This window comes from Dromiciops gliroides, chromosome 2 (genome assembly GCF_019393635.1).
Source record: "Dromiciops gliroides isolate mDroGli1 chromosome 2, mDroGli1.pri, whole genome shotgun sequence".
Classification (NCBI taxonomy): Eukaryota; Metazoa; Chordata; class Mammalia; order Microbiotheria; family Microbiotheriidae; genus Dromiciops; species Dromiciops gliroides.
Window position 1 is genome coordinate 582,136,665 of NC_057862.1, and position 22,661 is coordinate 582,159,325.

Here is a 22,661-nt window from a genome sequence, read left to right on the forward strand (position 1 = left end):
TTACACATAGTGGCTATATGATTCATGGCAAGTCACTTCAAAGTCTCTACAGTTGTAAATTATAAAGAAGGAGTCCACTGCATTGGAAAAGGGAGTTTGCTCTCCCAGGGGTTCCCTACACTAATGGAATTACAGGACCAGTTTCTTTTCCAGCCCCTATTAATACAAACACTTCTATAGAAAACTTTCTGGTGTCACATTTACTTAGGCTATGAAACAACCTCAGGGAAGAAAAAAAAGGTTTTAGAAATTTAGATTTCTTTTCTCATAGGATATTCTCGAATATATTCAATAACCATATTAGAAATTGAGTGATTTTTCTACATGCAGAAAATTAAGTCACTGGCCTTAATAACAGGATTGATCTGTACACAGAAAACTGATCTGGGGTCTTCTTCTGAAGGGCTCTTTTAAAACATCCCTTCCCTTTTGGAACAGGTGTAATTTCTGATTTCTCTTTCTTTGCTTTATGAAGAACAAGTTTTAGTTAGTGTCCAGCCAGAACTTCAACTGGCAATAGGGATGATGGATTGTGGTTGGTTGGTTTGCTTTTCCCCCCCCCTTGCTGACCTACAACGTTTCCTTTCTTCATCAGTTCAAAGGCATGGAAAGGGTTAAGGCCTGTGCGATGACTGCTGGATAGTAGCCAAGAAATTGAAAAAAGCCATGGCTCCTGGGAATAGACAGCTAGCTAGTAGAGGATCCAATGGGTGTGCATCTTCGTTGCTGCCAGCGTAGAAGGGCAAGGTAGAGAGGTTAGGATTGGGAGGGAAGAGAGTGGGGCTAGGGCCAGTGGAGAGATGGAGATTTAAGGGGAAGGTTTCTTTGCGGGGCGTTTGGGGAGCGTGGGGAGGGGTGAGACAGGGTCAACTCTCAGCGCTGTGGTCAATGGAGTTAAGAGGTTTTTGAGAAATTAAATCAGCAAGCAGGTATAAATCAGGAATAGGGGATTGTGTGTATAGAATACGTATGTGATGTTACATTGTAGACGTCTATACATGTATATTGTGTGTGTATGTGTATGCATGCATGTATGTGTGTGGAGTTTGCCCCAAATCCGACTCCTAGTAAAAGGCAAAGGGGCACGGCCCCCGCCCCATCCCCTTGTCAAACCACCTCTAAGGTGCCGGGACAGTTGAGCAGGGCCGTCTACCACCCTCTCGGGCTCATGTGGCCCACACAACCCGGATCTGGGCCAAAGTTTTTGGATTTTAAAAAATGTTTCTCTTCCCATCTCTTGGCCCACCGAGTCCCGGGGCCACCTGAAGGGGTCTGTGGGACTCCTTTCCCCAATCAGGGGGAGGCCAAGGCGGCAGCGGCAGCGGCAACAGCAGCAGCAGCAGCTCTAGGCGCTGAGTAAGTTGCTTGCCTCCTCCTCCTCCTCCTCCTCCTCCTCCTCCCTGCTCAGAGTCGGCAGCACAGTCAGTCCCTATCTCTGTCACGCAGCCAGCAGCCCCAGCTCCCTTCTTCTTCTTCTTCTTCTTCTTCTTCTTCTCCTCCTCCTCCTCCTCCTCCTCTTCCCCGGCAGCCCCAACCCTCACACAGTTATTTGCGTGACCAACCCAAACGGAGAGGGAAGGGGGGGGGGGAGGGAGGGATTTAGACCCGCCTACTCCTTCCTCTCTGGCTCCCGGCCCTACTCCTCCTCCTTTTGATTGGCCTCACCAGTACGCCCATCACCTCCCTGACAGTGCTTGGATTGGCGGAGGCAGCACATGGTCGGGGTGGAGGAGAAGGATGGAGCCGCCCACCAGAAAGAAAAAGGCTCATCTTTTCTCTCTCTCTCTCTCTCTCTCTCTCTCCTTCACCCCTCCTCAGTCTCAACGTCCACCCACTTCTCCTCCCCCCCCCCCCAACTCTCATACTACCCTTCCCCACCCCCAAATTCGCGGCAGTGTCCTCAGAAGACTCATTGGACCGGGGGTGACGCCGGCCGCTTAGGGAGCGGCACGCCCATTGGCCGCAGCTCGCGTCCGTCCCCAGGGCGGGCTTTGGCCATTGGGCGTCTCCGTCCTGCTCCCCTCCCCCCACACACCCCGCCTTCCAACGCCTCGCCCCTGGGTCGGGTCGATCGACCGCCTTCCCCTCCTCTCACGGATCTTCCTTAGCCTCTTCCCCCTCCTCCTTCTTCTCCTCCTCCCCTCCCCTCCCAGCATCTTCCCTGTCCAGCTGGGCGGGGACTGCTGTACGACTCAGTAAAGTCTGTGAGTCACTGCACAACCCATCAATCCAATTAAATGTCTTGTGCTAGCCGAGCAGGCGGTGCTGCCGCCCGCCGCCGCCGCCGCCGCCGCTGCTGCCGCCGCCAGCGCCGCTTGCTGCTGCTGCTGCTGCTGCCGCTGCTGCCTCGGCTGCTGCCGCTGCCTCGGCCGCCGCCGCCGCCGCTCCCAGCTCCTCTCTGATCCATGGCTGTCTGTCTGTACTTGTTACAGTGTAACCTCCTCCTCCTCATGAGCGGCAGCAACTTCCCCCTCAGCCAGCCTCCTCCTCTGCTCGGGGACTGCAAAGGGATGGGATAGAGCAAAAGCGTCTCCTCGCTGCCTCCCTGCCAGCCCGGGCTTTCCATTAAAGTCTGGTCCTTGTTCCTTTCTCAGCCTTTTTTTTTTCTTTAAAGAGAGTCACTGACCCAACGCTTATTCTTATTTTTTTTCATTCCATTATTATTTTATTGCCCTCCCTACCACCTCCAGGGGTGGTGGTGGTGGTTGGTGGGTTTATTTTGGGGAAGGGGTTACTCTTTTCCCTTCTCACCCATCCACCTTCTCATCCCTTCACCTCTCAGTCTATTTCTCCCTTGGACTTTATTTTCTTCCTCCCCTCCCTTCTCCACTAAGTACCTTTCCCTTCCCAAACTCCCAATCATCTACTCCACTGACGCACCGACACCCCCCACCGCACACATCCACCCCCTCCAGCCAGCCAGACACCCTCCCTTCCCTCCCTCCCAGTGTTGGAGCTAGACTGTGAGTAGAGTTCTTCAGAGAGAAGGGTGAGTACCAGACCGTATCTGTCCTCTGGGGTTTTTCAAAATGTAGCTGGTCCACTTTTTTTTTTTTAGTGGGGGGAGGGGAGGGATCACATTGTGGGTTTAGAGGTTTCTTGCCCTACATGAATTTGAGGTGGTAACTCCCTCCCTCTTCTCTTTCCCTCCCCCCCCCCCCGTTCCCCGGTTCATCATTCCTAATGTATTCCTAGGTATTGCCAGGCGACTTCAGGGTAATAAGATATTTATAATAATCAACCCTGGTGGGATGCTTCTTATCTTTAAGATGTCTTCGTGAGCAGCGACAGTTAACCTGATGTTATTTGATAATCCATGTTGATTACAAACAGGATATAATAGCTAATGAATCCATTTTTCTTGAAATTAAAGTTAAACTTTTATTTAATGCAAGATAGACCTGAAGCAAGAAAGGTTATTCTCCCCCCCCCCCCACCTCCCCCATTTAAACCGTGGTTTGGCTTAAGCAGGGAAAGACAGGTTACTGTCTAAATGGCATATGTTAGCATCTTGCTATTGTTAGCGCTGTTATTACTATTACAATGAGTAAATCATACAACTGTAAAGAAGAGAAAGTCTTTTACCTGAACCTGTTGGAAATGGTAGGGTGAAAAATCTGATTTGGCACCTCATGCTTCACTCACCCCTTTTGTGCCTAGGTATTGCAGCACATTCAAAATGTAAGTTCCTTAGTTACTAGATACAGTGGAATGAATTGCATTTGCTGAGAGTTTTATGCCTCTGATATCTTTCCTTTTGTACATATGATAACCCTTCACGAGAAGTGATGATACCCTAGTTTAATAGGAATTTAATTGGCTTTTTGTTGTTAGTGGCCTCGGTGTTCACAAGATATGTATGTGTCTAATATGTCTTCGTATTTAACCTACAAGTATATCCTTAATACTTTAATGCAAGATAAAAGTCAGTTATAAAAAATACTATGCAGCTACTTCTGATGATGCTTTTTTTGATGTTTTATACTGGGTAGTGCTTTTTAACCAAATTCTGAATTAGCCACCTTTAGAATTCAAATTGGGATAAATAAAAATAGGTTTTGAAGTGTTAAAGAACAGAAAAAGCATCCAAAACATCATGGTGGCCCAGTTCCTTATTCTTTTTCATGCCCGTCAAAATAAGTTTTAAATAAATGTAATTAAAAGAATAGGTTGATCCTACATGGAAATCTGCCAAATACCATCAGGAGAATCTTTTTAGAAAGCATGCCTCACTATGGAATTTTGCTAGTGTTTTTGCTGATTATGTAAATAATATGATAGTTGGTGCTGTTTGAAAAGTTTTTAGAAATAAGGCACTGATTTGTGGAAGTCTTATTTGTAACAATGTTACTGTGAATAAGCCACACAACCTTTTAAAGCTTTTTAATGTAAAAAAGTTAAAAGTTTGTTTTATTTTAGAATTTTTAGTGACTAAAATATGTGTATAAGGTAAACAGGCCAGAAGCTCTTAGATATTTTATTCTTTCTGTGATAGGTAACTCCATAGTTTCTACCTGCCCAAAACATTTGATTCCATAAAGGATAAATACCCTAACTAAAGTCTTTAATTGGCTCCTGAAAATGCAAATATCAGGTGAAACTCGTTTTATGGGATAGTTGGTTTTTCAAAGGTGATTTCATAAGTGTTCCAACTAGGTGATTGACTAAATTATTTATTTTGGGGTCTGCAATGTTAATATGGGTTTTATTATAATGAATTAAGGATGTTATTATAAAATAACATTTACTCTGGCAACCTTATTAATCGTGCCTGTACTGTCTTTTATGTGTATGCCTGAAATAAATGACCATTTTTCCCCTCAGAAATAGAAGATTGCATATTTTTGCCTTGAAAATTTTTTACCTTTTAGAAGTATAACTTGTGCCAATAAAATAAGCCAATGGATTTTTTTCTTCTTTGAACATAATGAAAGGTGTGTTGTGGGATTTAGTGCTTCTGTACTAAAGTTCTTATATGACCCTGAGAAGTATAATCATCTTATAAGATGATAGAATAATGCCCTTAACAGTCTAACAATTTATTTTCAATTAGCTGAATGAGCTGTAGATCTAATGTTATAGGAAGATAGTATTATTCAGGTGTCCTTAGTTGTGTTTCCAACTGCAACTTTTCTATGGAGAATACATTTTGGGGAAATGTCATTATGACTTGTCTTACTATATTGATGCATCAGGAAATTGTCAATTACTACAAGAACTTGTACTTGCAAGCTCATCTTTGACATCTGACACTTCTACTTTTAGTATAACTTCTAAATTTACTATGCTTAAAGTGGTATGATTAATTTTAATTATACAAATTAAATTTTCTTTGTGTCCAAAGTATTGATATTACTTGGTTTATTACTAATAGTGATAAAAAGAGCCCACCAGAATCACATACATAATTTGCATAAGGATTTGTATGAATATAAAAACTAGCACTTTACTTACTTTTCCATTCACTAGGGAAATTTATTCCTATTAAGAAAGCTAAATAAAATATGACTGTATAGTAGACAGAGAAATGAATATAAAACTCAATTAATTGCTTATACTATAAAGTTCACAACATGCTTACTAGGATGCAGTTCTTTTAAGAGAAATAATTTTTAAAACAATCAAAATTGAGAAGCATATGACCATTCTTCATCTATAAAGTCATTTTAAAATTTGCTATGTTCCTACAAATTATAACATTCAAAAATTATATTTTAAGAAAGAGGAAAGTTTTTGTGACAAATGGCTAATGGTAATTTCTATCAGAAGTGTTGGACACCAGAATTTATTGCAATATGCCTCAGATGGTGATTTTTAAAAATAGACCTAAGCATTTTATTATTTTACATACATGCGTTAATCATCTACTCTGAATATACACCAATTTGACTGGCTAAACTCTTCATTTAGAAAGCTACTCTCTTTGGTAAAGGATTTTTTAAAATTTCCCAAAATGAAAAGCTTTTAAAAAATTACACAGGTAACCACAAAAACTGTTTCAACGTTGTATCCTGCAATTGGATTCCTTATGGCCCTATTTATTAGCAGAACACAAAGTGTGGGTCACTTATTTTTCAGATAATATGTCTTGGCATGATATTGTTTCCTATAAGGCAGATCTGTTCTTTCATTTTATCTTCTATTAAGTTGTTCAGGTAAGTGCTGGCCTCCTACAAACTTAGATTTGATGTGCTCTGATGGAAAAAAAAATTATGATCAAGAAAAAGTCGATGGAGAGTTATGAATGACCTTTTTAGAGTTTGTGATTCGTCATTTTTGTATCTGAGAAATTTACATTGTCTGATACTCAGAAAATGCATAACTATACAGTCTATTAGAGATTATAGAGAGGAAAAGACACTACAATAGTATCTGTATGGCTTACTAGTAAGCAACTGAATAGACTGAAAATCAAGATACTCAGAGTTCTAACTCTACTTCCAAATGACCTTGAGTATGACTCTGCCTCTATTCCCATTTGAAAATGGGGGAGAGAATAATGCTTCTCTCAATTATAAAGAAAGATGTGATGTACTTAGTATTTACTAAAAGCATTTGAAAGAGGCACGATGCTACGTGAATAATTGGCATCTAGAAACAGGATTTTGGTTTTCATTTTTATTATTTTCTATATTATCTATTAGAAATTTTCTTTCCTTGAAAGATAAAACTGAATTATTGGCATCTAGAAACAGGATTTTGGTTTTCATTTTTATTATTTTCTATATTATCTATTAGAAATTTTCTTTCCTTGAAAGATAAAACTTCAATTTTGCATTTAAAGATGATAATAATGCTCAGTATTTTTTACTAACATTTATGAAATTAGCCAGTACAACTCGATATTTATTTTTTATTTTTTTAGTGAGGCAATTGGGGTTAAGTGACTTGCCCAGGGTCACACAGCTAGTAAGTGTTAAGTGTCTGAGGCTGGATTTGAACTCAGGTTCTCCTGACTCCAGGGCTGGTGCTCTATCCACTGCGCCACCTAGCTGCCCCCGCAACTCAATATTTTTATATGAAAACATAAAATACTTCCAAGGCATCCAGGAACTTTGGTTTTGTGGAATGGAATTTTAACTATTAAACCTGTATTATAATAGAACTCAGTTGCAGCAATTTTGATCGTGAAGTCTAAAAAGCTACTTAATAAGAACATAGATTCAGAACTGAAAGGGACCTTCAAAGTCATTGGTCCAATTCAATCAATCAGCAACATTTATTAAGCACATACTGTATTCTAGGCACTGTTAAGAGTTTTTGGATACCAAGACAAAAGCTAATTAATAAGCCTCTTCAAGTAGAGAGGCATCATGGCAGAGTGGACAGGGAGATGTCCTCCAAGCCAGTGTTGGGAGAGAGTTTCCTCACCAGGGAGTTCCTGTAGTGAAATCAAAGATCCAAACTCTGTCCCACAAGTAGTTTACATTTGCTGGGGGGTGGGGGGAGGGGAGGGAAGACAAATACTATGCACACATATAAGTAAAAAACAAGATCTCTGCAAAATAAATCAAATTAATTGGGGGGAAAGTAGTAGCTGAGGATGATCATGAAAGGCCTCACATGGATGCTGGCTCTTGAGCCAGAGGTTCTAAGAGGTATTGGTGAGGTGAGAGGATTCTGTGAAGAAAGGAAACTAGCATTCTTTAAGCATCCACATTGTGCCAAAGGCTTTACAAATATGATCTCATTTGGGTCTCACAGCAACCCTGGAAGGGAACTTCTGTTATTAATCCCATTTTACAGTTGAAGAAACAGAGTCAAATAGAGGGTTTAAATGACTTGCCCAGGGTCTCATAGCTAGTAAGTGTCAAATGTCTAAGGCCTGATTTGAACTCAGGTACTCCTGACTCCAGGGCTGGTGCTCTATCCACTTCATCACCTAGCTGCTCAATCTCACATGATTATTATAAGTGGCAGGCAGAATTTGAACCCTGATCCTCTGATTCTAAATTCATCACTCTTTCTGCTGTACCACATGCTGGCAGGTACAGTAAGTTTTCATTATGTAAAGGCTTATAAAGTTTTTGCTTGTATTTACATTGTAAGTATAAAGTGCTCAAATGATCTGACAGTACAGTAATAAATCTAAAGTTCATAAAAGTGGAAAATTAATCATATTCAACTTGAAATGGCCCACCAGTACTTAGTTGTATGACTCCAATTTACTTACATTTTTCTGGCTCTAAAGTTCTATAATTTCTTGAATACAAGAAAAAGAAGTAAGGAAGGAAACAAGCATTTATCAAGTATCAAATATATGCCAGGCGCTGTGTCAAGCACTTTACAAACATTATCTCACTGGAACCTAACTACCTCTGGGAGGTAGCTGAAGAAACTGAGGCAGACAAAGTGTAAATGATTTGCCTTGTGATTTAGAGTTAGTGAATGTCTGAGACCAAATTTGAACTCAGGTTTTCCTGACTGTAAGCAATCCTGATTCCAGAACTCGGTCGGTCCAGAACACTGTGCCACTTAGACAACATGACCATTTTAGAAAGTTATGACTGATCACACTGAAGTTTATGTATTACTACTTTTAAGGCTTTAATGTTTTGTCTTAATCTTACAAAATACTTTTTGTCTTCTCATTTGCAGTAGATAGCCAATGGTCTTTGAAAAGATCAAAAGGGAAAAGCATTATTGTGATCCTTCATCTTCTATCACTATCTTTTTTCAGTGTGAAAGTGAAAATGTAGCTTATAATGAGAATGTCAGAAAGAAAAGAAATAAAGAATAGGGACCTAGCTAGAAATTAATATACATACACACACACATACATACACACGTATATATGTACATATACACATGTGTATACATATATAGTAATATATGTATACTAACATACATATACAAATACACAGAATTTGTGTATGTGGGTGTGCACCTATGCATATGTACATATACACATACATACATATATGTATATATATATATATAAACAATAATTGCATAAACTCAGCTCTCTGCTTCAAAGCCTCATATTTGGGGGAATATGAGGTTTTGAAGCAGAGAGCAGAGTTTGTTTCATTTTTCCTTTTAACTTGTTTTATATAATTACCTACATATTTGAAAGTTTTTGAAAATCCAGTTTATTCAAATTACTCAGTTCCATTCACTTAGTTCCACCTCTATTTCCAGTTCTCTCTACTTTGAGTTTATGTCTCTTTTTTGCAGTATTTCCCATGTTCTCCTCTGAGTCCTCTTTGTTTTTTGAGCCCTCCCCCTCTTTGGCCACACCTGTTTCCTAACTCTTTTATGTTTGTTTTTGTCTCATACCCTAAGTAGTAGTGGCATTTGAGTGTGTTTCATATAGTTGATTTTCAGTCCCTTTTGTATGTAGATAATTTGCTTTGTCACAATTCAAAAGATCATCTATATGTTGATTTTTCAGATAATTAAAAAAAGTGGGTTTTGGGGCAAAACCAAAACAAAACTCATTTGAAGTAATAACTATTCACAGTACACCAGTTTATGTTCACTGTTTTCCTATTAATCCATCTTATTATTGAAAACTTCACTTATTTTTCTGAGTTTTCTCTGAGAATTTTCAAAATATCCAAGATTGTTTGCCACTGCACACAGTTCCATATATGTCTAGTGGTGGTTTTTAAAATAGAAAACTGTATCTGACCTCTTAGGGTAGCCATGTTAATAATTTGTCACTGGTAACAGAATTAGGAGATAGAGTTGTGAATAGCAATTTTTAAAAAGTTCCTTCAACTAGGTAAAATTTCAGGTCATGTCCATTGTGAGGTTTTCCACTATTTAGCATTGTTGGGATGATTCATGATTTTTGGTGGAAGCAACAAACAGTTGTATTGTTTTCCATTGTTTCCATTCAAACCCATGTGAAGTACATTGATTTCTTTAATATTTTAATCAAATTAATATTTGGGATTTAATGCCTGGGATTCCTTTTACTTTCAAGGAGAAACTAAATGAAATAACATGTGAATTGAAGCAAACAAGGTTTACATGAATGTTCTCTTAGCCCTACTTCGTATTATCCCAAATGTACTGAGAAGCAGCATGGTGTAGTGGAAAGAGAACTATCCTCCAAACCATCGAGGCTTTAGTTCAAGGCCAGCCTCTGGTATATCTTGCTTCTGTGACCCCTGAGCAAGTCATTTAACCTCTTAATGCTACGGGCAGCTCTGACTAGAAGTTGAAGAGGGGCAGAGTGGCATCTCCTGGGAATTCCCTAAATCAGTGAAATTTCACGTCTATTCCCTATCCCAAATTAATCTAGAAGTAGTTTATGGAACTGGAACTGGTCTCTTCTACCTTAGTGATTTGCATGGAAAAGAATGGAATAGTTTATACCAACTTATCATGCATGTAAATGTCTATCATTCTCTTTCAGCGTATCTCATAAAGTGTCATTGATAGAAAGCTTTGAATGTGAAGGATTTATTTAACAAAATATATTTTCTGTTAATTTAAGAAATACACATTCCATGTTAGCTGTTAATATAATGTTAGTTAAACTGCCTCTTGGTATCACTTAAGTATCAGATTTCCTGAGATATATTGTTTCATAAAACCTGAAACAACTGAAGAGGTTTGCCCCATTTTTGTGCATCTGTGGCTATCTTCTTGAGAAGTTTGGTGTGCAGAAAGGGTTACTCTGAGGAGAAAAGATCCAGGAAAGACATTATAATAGTCTTCAGGTATTTGAGAGGCTATTATGTGGAAAAATAAATATACTTATTTGGTTCAGTCTCTGAGGGCATAACTTAGAAGGAATGGGTAGAAACTGCAAGGCACGCAAATTTGGGTTTGATGTCAGGAAAACTTCCTATCAATTAAAGCTATCCAAGAATGTAAAGGGCTGGCTGGTTGGGGAAGTTATTGGTTTCCCATCATTAGAGATCTTCAAGCAAAGGTTGATTGTGTTGTAATGAGGATCCTTTTTTTGGTTACAAATTGCACCAAGTAGTTACTGAAGTTACTTCCAGCTCTGAATTTTGAGTGGTAAATTTAAACTTTGTGTTATAAAAAGCATTGCTTATGCCGTCTTGAAAAAATTCATATATGTGTGTGCATATATATGTGTATGTATTTGTATATATAGATAACTATTATCACATCCTGTGACCAGAGTAAAAGAAATACTAGCTCTTATAAGCAAAATGCCATTAAAATTCACAAACATTATCATGGTTTGGGTTGAAAATCATGGAGTACAGTAAAGCTGCCTATTGTTTGCACCAGAAAGCATGAATCATCTCACATTCATGAACTCTGGAAAAACCTCATAGTGGACATGGACCGAAGATTTTTAGTTTTCTTTATACTTTATTTTTGGGAAGTTGTTTCCTCCTGCTGTTTTGTTTTCCTTGTGACAGGAGCTGAGAAAACTACCACGGTGTGAAAATTGCACAATGGGAATGTAGCCACCTCAGTATTATTGTGCAATTAAAAGAAAATCTAAAGTTTGTGTTAGCCAGTATACACAGGCCTAGACCATGCTTTCAGTGGAATCTATTATTGGAAATCCTGTGTACTTTTTAAAAAAAAAAAAAAAGAAAAATTTATCTCATGAATGGAAATTGTAGCATTACATCAATTCGGCAAAAATTTGAGTGCCTACTCTGCTGAAGTTTAAGTTGGTCCTTACCCTTAGAGTTTATAATCTCTTGGAAGACAAGATACATGTACATGAAAAACTAAAAGCATAGAGCCAATATATGGGTTAGATTTATGTGGGGTGTTGAGGAGGTGGGTAGAATGAAACTTATGTGCTGACTACCCAGGTCAGCCTAGCTTTTAGGTCAATCTGGTGAATTGTCATCTACTCTTTAGTACTGAACATCTCTGCTATGGTTCTTGAAATTTACATCATTCGAGTTGTTTCTTTGGGTTAAGAAACTCTCTAGAAGGCTATTGCTTTAAAAAAAAAATGTCCTGCACATTAGTGCCCATTTGTAGCATATTGGCATAGATTAGATAGTTTTATTGCATTAGTTAGACTTTGGAAAGCAAAAAGCAGGATGTTAGAATTCAGAGCAAGTATATTTTGACCAAGGTCAGGAGGAAGGGGAAAAAGCAGCCTTAGTGGGAAGAGAAAGTTCCTTAGAGATAAATTTACCTACTTAATAGTTTTGTTTAGGGTCAGCCCTGATGGGCCTTTGTACATAACTCTTTGTGCATAATCACATTGAATCAGTAAATATCTTTTTAAAAATGTGTATATATGTGTATATACATGCATGTATATATGTATACATGTATTCTATAATATTTACATATAAAAGTTTCTGATTCACTTTTGTTTTAGGAATAGTGAATGAAATTTCTGAATCATGTTTTTAAAATTTTAGATTATGTGCTATGACTATGTATTTTGTTCTCAATATCCTTAATATTAAAAAATATTTAGAATTCCTATGTGTACCAGTAACATTTACTATAATGTGTATTTTAAATACTTATTTAAATACACATAAAGGACCATATAATTTGATTCCATATGTAGATTTAAATAAAAATGAAGACAAAGTTTTAACATTTATTTTCAATATTTGTCACTCTGACAAGGATTCTAGGTAGAAAGTTCTCTACTTTATCCAAGTGCAACAACCTCCCCTAAATTTTTTCTGAGAGGCATTTTTGTGTTATGAGAGACAAAAATATATATGGATTAAACATCTATTCAGGTTTTATGCATTCTCTTTTAAAGGCAAATTTTAATTATAGATATTAAATAAATATATTAGCATTGTCTCTTGAATTTTCTCATCTGTTTCCTCAGTTATTGACCTAGATACCCAGAGACCTAGGCAGTAAAGAGATATAATGTTGGGACATTTGGAGAATAGAACTGTAGAGAATTTTTGCCCTGTGAAACCTGTTGGGACAATCCTTAGTGATAGGGCTCAAAAGGGAATTTATGGAATTGGAGATTTAGGTTCTAATTTGAGGACTCATGCATAAGGCTTTCTTCCACATGACCCTTTTAGCATCATTTTTCAGCAGGCTTCCTTTTTTCACTTAGTAAAAAACGACTAGCAAAATGGATTTTTAAAGACATTTTTCTTTTCCCCTATATTGTTTTTATCTTGTATATATTTTATGTATACATTTTACCTTCACATGTTTAAAATTGGTTGAATATTGCTTATTATGACATATTTAAGAATTTTCTTTACTGTTGGAGTAAATATGTGTGAAGTTTAACATATCAAAAGTATGGGGCAGCTAGGTGGTGCAGTGGATAGAGCACTGACTCTGGAGTCAGGAGTACCTGAGTTCAAATCCAGCCTCAGACACTTAACACTTACTAGCTGTGTGACCCTGGGCAAGTCACTTAACCCCAATTGCCTCACTAAAAAAAATAAAATAAAATAAAAAGGAATCCCAAGTTTTATGAACCAAAAAAATCTTTGAGACATTTCACAAGAAACTTTTTCTCTTTGGTACTTAGACCACAGAGGAAGGGCATTCTGGTATGGTACCCTATAACATGTGATTTGAGGGTCACTGAAAGTCTTGATACTATCTGAAATTCCCGATAATAGGATCATTTCTTTTAGTTAAGGTATTATGTCAAAATAGATCTGAGAAGGGCAAATCAGGACAGACATTTTTTTTTTTTGTCAAATTAGCTAGCTGTCGATTATAAGCAAGCAAAAAACAAAAACAAACAACTTTCAGAAATAAAAGTTTTTATGGGAATTGGGAATAAGGAAGATAGAATTGAGGGGAAATATATGTATATCCAGAAGTGTTGCCTGGATCTGGCCCTGGATTCTATACTAAGATAAGGGATTTAGACTAGATAATTAAAAAAATTTACTTCTGTCTTATTCCTATGAGACTATAAAGGACTTCTGACTTTTAACAAGGCAGCATGGTATAGTGCTGAACTTGGATAGGTTTTTGGATTAAAATCTTGGCTTTGCCACTTACTATCTGTGTGACCCTGGACAAACCACTTAACTTCTAGGTTCTCAGTTTCTTCAACTGTAAAATAAGACAATCAGACTAGCTTACCTCAAAAAACCCTTCTCTATACCTTTGATCCTAAGGGACCAAATATTGGCCCTAATTCAGAACTTTCTTTCCTTAAATTGTGCTTAGAAATAAATGGTCATTTAGCAGTTATGATGAAAGTGTTCTCAAATAGTATGTTTCTAAAGTACTTGATTATAATAATTGTTTTATATTCATATTAACAACATTTAATATGCTTTCATACAGGTAAAATGGAAATGGTTGATAGGGTAATATAATTAATGTCATTTTATTGTTTTATTAGTTTAATTGTTTAGATGATTTTAAAATATGGAAACCTGTGGCAAAGAAATTAGAAAAGCAATCAGATTGGTAACAGCATACTGAAAGATGATGTTGTCTTAGACCTACATAATATAGATAGAATTTGACTATAACTAATAAACAGAGATGATTGGAAACATCAAAATGAACAATAGCACAACTCAATTTTTTGTGAAATTCTACCTAATAAAATTATGAATTTTGCATAACTTGGTTTTATAAATGAGATAATAAATGAAAAACCTCATGGTAGAATATTAAATCCTTAAAGTTATTAGAATTCTAAAATTAAAATATTTTATTTGTGCTAAAAGGTAATGGATTCCTTGAGTTCAGGGACTTATTTTTTGTTTTAAGTGGTATCTGTGCCTAACACACTACCTTGCACATAGCAGGCATGTAAATATTTGTTGAATTGAATTGTATTTGTGATTCCAAAGTAAAGAGTTTATATCCCAATTTATCGCTTTTATTTGGCCAACAGTGTGATTTGGGTTTTTTTTTCCTTTTGTGGAGTATTATATGAATACTTTTGCTTTTCTTGTTTATGTTGAAGTCCTACTTAAAATTTCTGCTATGTACTAATGAGAAGAAAACATTTGCCAGATTTCAAGGAAATCCTACAGTAAATGATTCCAGGTTTGGGTTAGGTGACAAATTCAATCAAATTAGCTTCACTTTGAAATACATACATCTGCTGCTGTGCACATGGTATAGTGCTTTGTATAAAGTGTAACCTGGGACCTGGCACACACAACTATGGAAATGCTTGTTCTTTTCCTTTTGACTTCCTCTTCTATTGCTGTGATGTAACATTTTAATTGAGCTTTGATTTGGACAGATTTACTTCATTGATCTGTACTGACCTGTTAAATCATTCTTTCATAGTTTATTTCAACACCATCTACTCTTATTTCAGAATGCAAAGTAAAAAACAATTTGCAGTATATTTGTATTTCCTATCAAGGCCCTAACTAATTGCAAACCAAGCAGTTTTCTAAAGTGTCTCTTTTTTATCACTCTCTACAAATCAATCAGTGTTGCCATGATTTTGCCCATAGATTAAAGCTGAAAGGAACTCCAGAGGTCACCTAGTCCACTCCCCCACCCAACATGTTCATTCAGTTGCTGAGTCTTATTCATCCTACCCCAACAGATCTCAAATTTACAACTCAGACTCCATCTCCTTCCTGCTTCTGTGACTTTGCACTGGTATTTCTCTGCACCTTTCTCCCTGATCCCCTCACCCCTTCATCCTTCACATGCCTGAAATGAGTGGCTGCCTCATTTCTGCCTCTTAGAATTCTTGCTTTCCCTCTAGCCTCAGCATAGGTGCCACTTCTTATGGAAAAGCTGTCTTGCTGCCCCTTTCTGATTTGTGTTCTCTTTATGGACTTAATATGCTGTCCTCAGTAAAGGGTAGTCTCCTTGAGGACAAGCGCTATTTTGCATCTCTGGTGCCTAGCACAGTGCTCATATGCAATAGGTACTTACTGAATGTGTTTTGCTTTGTTTTTTTAGTTTTTTTAGTTTTTTTGTTTTTTGCTTTGGATTGTTTAAGTGATTTCTGAAGTTTACACAGGTTGTAAGTAGCAAAGCAGAGGTTAGAGTAGTGCTTCTCAAACTTGGCCTCAGGACTCCTTTATAGTCTTAGAAATTATCGATAAATTTAAAAATATTTATTCATTTAAAAATAATAAACCCATTACACTAATAAAAATGATATATTTTTAAATGAAAAATAACTTTCAAAACAAAAAAAATGTAGTGAGACAAGTGGTACTGTTTGCAAATCTTTAATATCTATCTGGCTTAATAGAAGACAGCTGGATTCTCATATTTGCTTCTGCATTAGTTCTGTTGTGATGTGTTGTTTTGATTGAAGGATATGAAGAAAATCCAGCCTCACACAGATATAAATTTGGAAAAGGGAGTTGTATTTTAATAAGCAAATAACATTTTAGTATTATAAAAGTTTTGACCTTGCAGCCCTCCTGAAAAGGTCTTGGAGATTACCAGGGATCCATGGATCACATGCTAAAATAAAGGTTCCGACCAAGTCCTTTCAGTTCAAATACAGTGTTTTCTTTCTACTGTATTATTGCTTTAGAGAATAATGATCAGTGAAGGAGTTAGCAGAGCAAAATGCTGTACTTAAAAATGAAACATTCTAGTTAACCAGAACAAACCAGGGCTTGGAAGCAGTCACCAAATTTTAAACATTCGATGCTTTGGGGAGGCTCTAGGCTTACCACAGGGAAATTTGATTGCTACAGTTTCTGTAACAGGAATGTTTGTAAATAATTTCTCCTAGTCTACCCAGCGACCTTTTCTTGGTCTTGAACCCAGCCACGCCCATTCTGAAAGAGTCCATCTTCCCCTGATATGGGTAAGCAGAGAAGGGTCTTTGTTGAGGCATGCCCTTTATGAAGTGCTTGCCAGAAGATTGTCATATTTATTTCCTACTCTATTTCTTAAGCACTTTCAAAACACCTCCAGTGCCTTGCAAAATACCCATAACCTGGTCAAACAGGCAAGATCCACCATGCATTCTTCCATGTTTCCCTCAGAAGGAGAAAGACTACCGTTGAAAGAAAGGCATTTAAACCTCTTTGATCCCATACAATGAGATCTTCCACATTTTGCCAACGTAGACATTGACAAACTGAAAGGTGTATGGTACCTCACTGTGAAAGGAAGAAAGGCCAAGAGATAAGATCTCTACTCTCACAGATAACTTGGCAGAGGGTTTTGTTTGGTAGCTAAACCTTACCTTGCCCTTAAAAGAATTATACTTCTTTTTGCTGTCATTTTTAGATTTAGTAATAATGAGAGTTACATCAGTCTGAATAATTTCTGTTTGAAGGTATTAAGCTTTATGAATATTGAAAGAATATCATATCCTCAGTTTTGAATGGTACTATTCATAATTCAGAACTTCTGTTGGAATGATTTGTTTCAACTGGAGAACTATTTTTTAAATAGCACTATTTAAGCATGTGTTGCTGTCTCTTCTCATACATCACAAAATGAATTTGTGTAAATGTTGAGTTATTATGGAGCACTGTTAGAATAGCACTCAGACTTCTGAAATTTCAGTTTCATTAAAGAAGTTAGAGAAGGGATGTTTTGGCTACAGTCTTAATTGCAATAATCATGTTGTTCTGGAAAGACTTTTAAATATGCATTGATTGTCATGGAATTTTTTAAAGAAGGGCAAGATATGATTATGAATTCTAAACTTTCTAGGGTTAGAAGAATTTTTATTTTCAGGTACTTGCAGAGGTTTGTAACTTACTGGCCCTTGAGTAAAAGAAAAAAATTCCTTTTTTCCTTCTAGTATATATAATAATAATAACATATTTCTATAGCACCATAAAACTTGCAAAGCATTTTCCTTCACAACAATCTGTGAGCTAGGTAATACAAGTATTAAATATCTGTTTTACAGATTAGGGAGTTTGTATAGATTTTCTACCTGATATTTGTTATGACTGACTCAGAGGCTTAGTCAGAAATTAAACTGTTGTTGTTTTCCTTTTTATACCATGTTTTATTATTTTTACCCTTCTCAGTTTTTTTAAAAAGGCCTAAAAACTCAAATTAAAATTTAATTTCCTAACTAGCATAAATTGTGGTTTTCCTGTTGTGGAGAAAAATAATACATTGGAAACTTTTTTCCTCATAGCTACAGTATACTAAGTAAACTCAATGGTCAGAATAGTGAGCTTCCTTTTCTTTGGCCAGTCATCAGATAGATGAAACCAGTGGGAGTGAAACAACTGGGGCTGATTCAACTTGTTTTTTATCCAGAGAAATTATTTTCCATTCTACCTCCCCATAGTACTTTAGCAAGTGACCTGAGAATATGGAACTAAAGCCTAAGTGACAGTGGAATAGAGAGCAAAGAAGATCCACATTGCTTCTCTGCCAATCTTTCTTGGCCTCTATTAGGAAGGACTCTTACACCCCAGTGATAACTTAATAGCCACAACCTCTTTCATTTGGTGCTCCTTTATGCTGCAGCTGAGTGGAAGCCATGTTCCCTATTCTTTCTCTGATGCCCTAAGGACTTAGTCTGGACTAGCAAACTGTATGTTACTATAAACCAGTTGTTTCACTTATGAAAAGTTTCTTTTTTCTTCAGCTTTATCTGTGCTTTGACTTCGGTAGTGTGCTTTGCTTAGGAGAATTTCATCTCCTGAAAATTATATGATGATAAATGAAGAACCATTGACCACTAGAAAGAGGACTGGCCAAGAAAAGCTATTTAACAGGATCCTAGATCCAGAAGTGTAAGGAACCTTTGTTGTTATTATTCAGTTGTTTTCAGTCGTGTCCAACCAACTTTTTGTCACCCCCTTTGGGATTTTCTTGACATTTGCCTTGCCATTTCCTTCTTCAGCTCATTTTACAGATGAGGAAACTGAGGCAAACAAGGTTAAGTTACATGCCCAGGGATACACAGCTAATAAGTGTCTGAGGCCAAATTTGAACTCAAGAAGATCAGTCTTGACTCCAGACCCGGTACTCTGTCCACTCCACCTTAGCTTTTCAAACTGTGGGTCCCATGGGGTCATATAACCAAATATAGATGTCACAAAAAATTTGCTAACAGTCAAAGGTTATGTTTTATATTTTATATACCTATCTACTTGGGGTCTTGTAAAAAGTGTAAAAAGCTTAAGAAGTCCTGCACTATACCACCTAGCTGCTCCATAAGGGAACTTAGAGGTCACCTAGTCTAACTTCTTCATTTTACAGATGGGAAAATGGAGACCCTTGACAGGTTAAGAGTCTTTCCAAGGTGTATAGTAAGTTTTTTTAAAAATTGAAAAATAGAGATTATAGCAGGAAAGAACAATTTTTATCATTGCTGAAGGAATGAAAAAATGAATTCAAAAATTTTCAGACTTGGGGCAGCTAGATGGTGCAGTGGTTAAAGCACCAGCCTTGGATTCAGGAGTACCTGAGTTCAAATCTGGCCTCAGACACTTGACACTTACTAGCTGTGTGACCCTGGGCAAGTCACTTAACCCCCATTGCCCCGCAAAAAAAAAAAAAAAATTTTCAGACTTGGTTAGTTAGTAAACATTTTTAGGTGTCTATTATGTGCCAGGCATTGTGCTAATCATTGAATCTACAAGGAAAAGCAAAAGACAGACCCAGCTTTCAAGGCACTCAGAGTCTATTGGGGGAGACAATATGTAAACTACTATGTGCAAAGAAGATATATGTAGGATAAGTTGGAGATAATAAACAGAAGAAATCCACTAACATTGAAGGGATGAGGAAAGGCTACCTGTAGAAGGTAGAATTTTATTTATTTTTTTTAGAAGGTAGGATTTTAGCTTGTTCTTTAAGAAAGGCAGGGAATTCAGGAAGTGGTAATGAGGAAGGAGAGAATTCTGGGCATGGAAGACAGCCAGAAAAAATGTCTGGAATGATAGGGTATCTTGTGTCAGGAATAGCAAAGAAGCAAGTGTCATTAGATTGCAGAGTATGTGGGATTAGGTAAGGTGTAAGAAACTTGGAAAAGTAAGACATGCCAGTTATAAAGGGCTTTGAATGGAAAATAGAGGGTTTTTATATTAGATTTTGGAAGTGATAGAGAGCCCCTAGAGTTTATCAAATAGGGATGATGATATAGTCAGATTGACATGGGGCTTAGGATAAATCAGAAGTTTCTCCTGTGAGAAGCAAAACCAAAGTTGACCAGCTAACAGGACAGACATATTGAGGAATCAAGGGACCAACTAGATATCAGGACAATGTGGCGTGGTTGCCTTATTTCTGTCCCAAGTTTGGGGAATTATCTGGGGTTTCTAATATAGTTGTTATAAATTAGAAGCTTTAGCACCAGTTTTGGTGCATTAAGCATTTATTAAAGTATATTAAATATTAGTAAAGAGAGTGCACATGTCTCTGAAAGTTAAGAAAAAGGCCTATCTAGCCTAGAGGACAGAATAGAGTTTAGCCTGGCCTTCTAGCCTAGAGAAGAGACTAGAGCTCAGCCTGGTCTTCTAGCCTAGAGGAAAAATAGAGCTCAGCCTGGCCTGCTTCTTCCTCCAAGTCCTCTGCCACCAAGAGCACCTCAGAGAGAGTAACTGAGTGTGGAAGCTTTTTATGGGTCCGGAGAAGAGGCGATCCTTACATTCTGCTTCAAGCTCATTGCCTAGCATCAACCAAATTCATTGGTTCACTGGACTTGAGGGTGGTCCCATGTTGAGGTCAGAGTTCACATACTCTGAGAGCACACCCTCTTGAGGGCCAGGTAGAAGTGGTTTGTTTTTGTTTTTGTTTTGTGAGGCAATGAGGGTTAAGTGACTTGCCCTGGGTCGCATGGCTAGTAAGTGTCAAGTGTCTGAGGCCGTATTTGAACTCAGGTCCTCCTGAATCCAAGGCGGTGCTTTATCCACTGGGCCACCTAGCTGTCCCAATCCAATCAATCTTAATCCAATTGATCCCCTCCAGTTGGGGCCTTTGGGCGTTCCCAAAACTCTATTATTTTCTCACAACAGACATACCTAAGAAGTAAGGGGAGATAAAATTCTATAGCAGGAAAGTCAGTTAGGCGTGGCTTCTATCTGATCAAAGTTGAGACAGAGATAACCTCAAAGGTCAGGACCATCATTTCAAAAAAAATTCCTTTGGACTCTCAGGAATATAACAAGCATCCAAGATTTCCCCACCCCACCCCAAAAGGGAAATTTCCTGTTTTGAAGTGGATACCCCATCTATCCTCCATAAAAGCTTTTGCCTTCTCTCTGTTCTAGGAGGAGAATGTTTCTAAGTCCTATTCCCTTAGGGTGAAGTCTTTGACTTCCCAATCAATCACTTTCCTAGTGCCAAATAAAAGACCACTTTAATTCTAATTGGACTGTGTGTGAGAGTGTAATTCTTTATTGAGGAATACCTAAGGACTACCACAAACCTTCCCCCCCCCCCCAAACAGACCTTTGCTTAAGGAAGATCAGTTTGATAGCTAGTGGAGGATAAAGAAGTGGGGAGAAACTTGAGGCAAGGAAACCAACCAAAAGGCTATTAGAGTAAGGTGATGAGGGCCTACACTAGGGTAGTGGCAGTGTCAGAGGAGAGAAGGGGGCATATAAAGGGAATGAAGAGATGTGACAAAGGTAGTCTTTGGTAAGTGGTTGGATATAGAAGGTGGGAGACAATAAGAAGTTGATAATGACACCTAGGTTGTAAGCTTGGGTGACTGGGAGGATGGTGGTACCCTCAAAGGTAATAAGAAAGTTAGGAAAAGGGGAGGATTTGGGGAAAAAAAACATGAGTTCAGATTTGGACATGTTGAGTTTAAGATTTCTATGGCACATTCAGTTGGAGATGTCCAGCAAGCAGTTGGAGATGTGAGACTGAAAGTCAGGGCTGGAAAAATAGATCTGAAAATCACCTGCATATAGAGGATAATTGAATCTATTGAAGGTGATGAAATCAACAAATGAAATAGTACAGTCAGAGAAGAGAACAGAATCCAGGCTAGAGCCTTGGGTGATGCCCATGGTTAGCTGAAAAGAACTGGATGAAGATCAAGCAAAAGAGACTGAAAAGGAGCAATCAGAGAGGTAAGAGGAGAACCAGGATAGAGCCACATCATGGAAATCTATAGGGAGAAAGAGAGGATCAAAGAGAAGAGGGAATCAGCAATGTTGAAGGCTATAGAGGTCAAGAAGGATAAGGATGGGGGGCGGGCATTCGATTTGGTTATTAAGAGTTCATTTGTAACTTTGGTAGAATAATGTGGCTGAAATCCACACTGCAGAGAGTTAAGAAGAGAATAATGAAAAAGGAAGTGGAGGCACTGATTATAGATGGCCTTCTCAAGGGATTTAGCCACAAAAAGGAGTAGAGGTATAGGATGATACCTAGTGGGATGGATGGATTTAACAAACTGTAATCCAGACTCCTTCCTTATGCTCCAGAAAACTCTTCATCCTGGAAGATCACTTCAAGGGTAGAATTCACACCATGGGAAGTACATTCAGTTCCTGAGGCCCTTCTCTGCTTGTTTGGATGGCTCTTCCCAAAATTTCCATTTAAGTAGGCCTCCCAGGCCAACCATCTCTTCATTTCTCTACTGGCTACAATCTAGACCTCTCTACCATACAATGCCCCCCCCCTCCCCTTTTAACTTCCTTTTGTGTATTGTCTTCTCCCATTAGAATGTACATTCCTTGAGGGCAGGGACTGTCTTTCTGCTTGTATTTGTTGCTTAATAAATATTGTTGAATGTAAGAAGTTTTTAAAGATTGGGGAAACCTGGGCATTTTTATAGTTATTAGGGAAGCAACTAGTAGAGAGAGAAGAGATTGAAGATAAGTGAGAGAGTGAATGATGGAGGGGGCAATCTGCTGGAG

The 22,661-nt window shown here is 37.9% G+C and overlaps 1 protein-coding gene across 1 annotated transcript in view; it reads left to right on the forward strand.

Annotated features, from left to right (window-relative positions):
• Positions 1-2,362: 2,362 nt before the first annotated feature.
• Positions 2,363-22,661, forward strand: part of SERTAD2 (SERTA domain containing 2) — a 154,534-nt gene continuing 134,235 nt past the window's right edge. The window contains exon 1 of the mRNA XM_043985731.1: positions 2,363-2,989. The gene's annotated coding sequence lies outside the window, so the exon portion shown is untranslated. The remainder of the gene's footprint in view (positions 2,990-22,661) is intronic.